The 4,748-nt window shown below is 40.1% G+C and overlaps 1 long non-coding RNA gene across 1 annotated transcript in view; it reads left to right on the plus strand.

The window, feature by feature from the left end:
- Positions 1–361: 361 nt before the first annotated feature.
- The window catches only part of LOC106942610 (uncharacterized), a 10,345-nt gene continuing 5,958 nt past the window's right edge, over positions 362–4,748 (plus strand). Inside the window, exon 1 of the long non-coding RNA XR_001423667.1 lies at positions 362–730. This is a non-coding gene — a long non-coding RNA (uncharacterized LOC106942610). The remainder of the gene's footprint in view (positions 731–4,748) is intronic.

The following is a 4,748-nucleotide window of genomic DNA, read 5'->3' on the forward strand; positions in this document are numbered from 1 at the left end:
TATATATATATATATATATATATATATATCTGTGTGTGTGCCTATTACTGTGCAACTGTAGAACCAGTTGCACATTCAGTAGGCCCTGCACCTTGGCTCAAGCCGAGGGGATCACACCCTCCTAAATCCGGTCCTGATTGTAGTCTTTACACAATGATGAAACTAAACATGTTTAGTTTTTTTTTTCTTTCTTAGTATGGCCCTACTACTTCGTCGTTAAGTACGATCTTAGTTTAGCACTGAAAACTATAGCCCAGTCATTAGTCCGCATTTTTGAAGTTCTACCGCCATCTAGGGGTGAGAACTTTGTAAATCAAGTTGTTTTATTTTGAAGGATGAGAGCGGAAGTTGGCTTCTCGAGCTAACTCATATCTTGACGAATCAATGTCAGAGTGAGGCAGTATTTCAGGGAATCGCCGATCAGTGAGCACGAGTGCCTCTGTGTTGTCCTATTGGTAGGATTTCCTGATATCAGCCACTGTTGGTGTGGGCATGAGAGGAAGTAAGCAGCGATAACCTGATCGTTTCCGGAACACAGGCCGGTACGGCAGCGTCTATCCGAAAGGGAAATCTCGGCCGCTGCTCGACCTACTCTTCCGGCTCCATAAGCTAGCTTTACATCAAGCCGCTGCCTGAACCCGGATCCAGGCGGAAAGAGGGGCCTCTGGCTGCTACGGCTTGGTTTTAAAACTCTCTGTCGGATTTCTGGAGCGACATCCTGCTGAGATGGGTGAGTAAATTGCTAACCGAACACCCTCACTGTGAGCTGAGTTAGCAAAAACTGTCTTCATTCAATGGAAACATAAGATGTTTATCACACGAGAATAGGTTCTGTCACACAGCAGCCTGGGTGGGACCCTAGGTTTTGCCACCGTAGTGATTGTTCGGTCACAGGAAGAAGAGCTGACTGGTGCTAACGTATTTGTGCACGCGCGAAACTGCGCGCACCCTTCTCGGGGTGGGGTAGCTTCTGCATCTCCATCATCTTATTTTCTTGCTTGTTGTGCTGTTGACAAAACAGGTGTGTTGTGGCTTGCCCCATTGGTCCCTGGAGGGCCCTCCGTGAAAAGAATGGGCTCACTAGTGAAATGGCAGCGTGGTGTTGATGGAGAAGATGGCACTGCTCCATCCCACAGCAATTATGCAATAGGATCAAGCAGCCCACCTTTTGATGTTGTTTCTGCTGCTCCCACGGCCTCCACTGATTTCTGATGATGATGAGTATGGGGAGGTTTCTGAATCCCTGGCATGCTGCAGGCGTTTTCAGTGTGGCATCAGGACCGATTACATCACACTGTGAATTTGAAGATATAACCTGTCATAAAATGGCAGGAGTCAGTATCTACAGTCATATTACAGGTTTAAGCTGTATATTTAATTTAAGTATATGAGGAGATGTTTCGCTAAGTACGAACTTAATTTAATAAAGGAGAACCAAATTTTCAGGCAGTGCAGTATTCCAACTTACTGGATAGTTCTGAGGAGATCAATTAAAACAAAACAGAGCTTCATTTAGTTTCCTATGCTGTTAACCTTTTTGCTGTTGTACTGAATGTTGTAGATTAGCTTAGGTGATACTCATAATTGAAATCAGACAGTAAAGTTTTTATGATCAACCAGGCAGTGATTGATGTTAGCACTTGTGATTAGCAGGTCAGTTACTATAAAGTCAGTTCATTAGGTGGTTCAGAACTGAAAAGTCTCACTTTTTTCTTTTTTGAAATGCATCAACAAACGTGGCTTTTGATGCTACTTTGTTTGATTTCATTGGGTAGACAGGGGAAGATAGTCTTTGATGCGTAGGTGGAGATAATATGTAATGTCTATGTTTTCCATTGGATTCTAAGCAATAGCATCAATCAAAAAAGCTGCAGATATTTTTTCCTTTTTAGTCAGTGTTTGTAAGATGTAAATGTTGATTTAAAATAGAACTCACCAAATGGACTTGCTGAAAGAAAGTCTAAATTGGCCAGTACTGATTTAGAAGAAAGCCAGTATTGGCCATTGAACAACAGATGAGTGTATCTCGGTTTGTTTATTTTTTTCTGTGTTGCAGTGAAAATTCACACCAGTAATTATGCATCCATTTTGATCATAGTTTGTCAGACACGTGGTCAAAGAGTTGACCAGTTTTTTTTTTTTGTTCTTTTTTTTTACATGAAACACTCAATTTGATAACCAAAACAGTAATTTGTCACTGATTGGCTGCTGTGTATAAAGAAACCATAAATCATGGCCAGTATATACACTGAAAACAAGAAGTTCGTTATTGGATACTGCAGAAGAAAAAACATTTTGATGATTCTTTGTCTCCTTAGTGCATAGTTTGTTGACTTTTGTTTGTTTGCCTCCTTTTAGAAAACTTACAATATCCCAGAAGGCGATACTTTCCATTTTAGCATACCTTCCAGTTTTTTAGCATAGCTTTCATTTTTAGCGCAATTTTAGTTTTAGTATAAGTTGTTTTTAGCATAACTTCTGTTTTTTCACATGCAATCCATTTTTGTATACGTCTTTTTAAGCATAACTTTGTTTGAAGCATAACTATAGTGGGTTTTTGGTTCCTGTTATGTTATGGCTTTTGCATTTTGTTGACCTTTTTGGGCCACCATGGAACCAACCACATAATCTTTTTTAGGGCTGAAAGTTGGAGACTTTAATGGCCATAAGTTCAAAATAAACCTGCTTGGATTTTGAGCCACTTGATGACTTTTACCTTGTTAAATCGTGCTCTGACATGCAGGTATAAGCTATACATCATCAAACCTTCCTGGATTATTGGAAGAAGTTGCTCTTAATCTATAGGCAATATCACTTGTTCCCACAATGGAATAAAAGTGCAAGTTTGCAAAGCACAACTTTCAGTAATTGCCAAAATTGTTCATCATGACTGAACACAAGGAGAACGCCATATGTTCAACTCTACCCACAGAAATGCAATCCAGTTCTTTTGGCATAAACTTTTTTCAGATGGCAAGAAAGACAATGGACATGTGTTCTGGTATACATTTAAATTACAGACCTATATCTAATCTTCCTTATCTATCTAGCCATCTGTTTTCTTACACCCTTTGCACGCCAGTCCATCACAGATCTTCCTTAGCTAATATTGTTGAAACAAATAGTTGCTCATCAAGTCTGTGAACATCTCAATCAAGTCTCAGAGCTCATCATAGCACTGAAACAGCACTGGTGACTTCTCACTGATATTTTGAGAAATCACCAGCATAACATTTATGGCATCAAAATGTATCCCCCTTTCCTACTTTCTCCTAGGATTTATCATGCTAACCCACTGTTGCCAATGTAAGAACTGTCTTTTTTTTTCTTTTTCTTTTTTTTTTTTTTAGTAACTCTTCTGACAAAAAAATAAATAAATAAATAAATCGGTACCAGACAAAATGGGAAATAGCAGGTGCGGCCAGAAAACTGGAATCAGTGCACCCCTAGTTTAGAAAGCCTCAAAAGCTGACCCCCTTGACTTAGTCAAGATGGTCTTGTGTAAGGTGACAGACACAAGACCTTTTGATCTTTGCTTTGAAGCACCAAGAGTTTTCAGTGGAGGGTGTGGCCATGGCAGTGAGGCGAAGTCACAGTGATGCCATTGCTATACATTTGGCTCTAAATTCCACATATTCAGCTGAGCTGCACCAAATTCATTGTGATCGATCCTTCCCCACCATATTGGACTGCAAAAATATTGCAGTCCAGTATTTGGTGAGCGTGGCCTAATTCCTTTTCAGCGCTCCGTAATAAACCAGCCCCAAGCCAAACTTTGACCAACGGTCATGAAATCCGATACACGTGTGTATCTTGTCAGGACCTAAAAAAAAAGTCTCTTGGAGATATGGTCTAAACCAGTGGTCCCCAAACTTTTTATCACTGCGGAGATAAAAAGGTGGGTGGGGGCGGTGAACTATCAGACAAAACTTCTGCATATTTGTGTGCCCACAAAATCTTAGTTCACATGGGACAATTTAAATTTTTTGCCATGATTTTCCCCTTATGACAATCTTAGAACGTTCCTAGTTCTAAGATTGTCGCTTACAATAATTGTAGCCGATCATCCTGCAGTGTGTGGTGTGTTACTGCTCCGATCTAAAATCAGGCATATTCAACATGTTGAATTGTCTTGTCCCGACTATCGCAGCGTGTGGGGTTTTCCCCTTCCGGGAGCGAGAACGCAGCCTGTTTAATGTGACAGGCAGTCAGAAAGCCTGGTGATGTAACCATGAAGGGCAATCTCAAACAGCTGACATCACGCAACCGAGAGTCCAGTGGACATCAGAGATGATATGTGGAAGGTAACAGCATTTATTCAACATTTTGTACAAGGAATATCAAAAGAAATGAAAAGGAGAGGAGCTGGAGCGAAACTAGTAGTTAATAAACCCGGTAACTTTTCAGCTATCCATCATTAACGTGAGATTATAACGACAAGGCTATTCATTCAGTCAGAGCTTGACGCTGATACATGCATTGCAGGTACATTGTATTTGTGGCTTGTAAAACACAACATTATCTTGTACTAAAGCCTGGTTCACACGGCAAGATTTTAAAATTAGTGTAGGCTACTTATCCATTATTTTGTGGCCATTGTTTTCAATGTAAACATCAAAACAGTAAAAACATAATCGTATAATTAAGCGGTGAGGCTAAATGTAACCACAGAACAGAAAACAATCTAAACATGGTGTAAGAAAAATGTTTACGGAAAAAACGAAACTCGCCTCCAAATCATAGTGCAG

This window comes from Poecilia latipinna, unplaced genomic scaffold, assembly GCF_001443285.1.
Source record: "Poecilia latipinna isolate Pla-1442-1.1 unplaced genomic scaffold, P_latipinna-1.0 Scaffold4415, whole genome shotgun sequence".
NCBI lineage: Eukaryota > Metazoa > Chordata > Actinopteri > Cyprinodontiformes > Poeciliidae > Poecilia > Poecilia latipinna.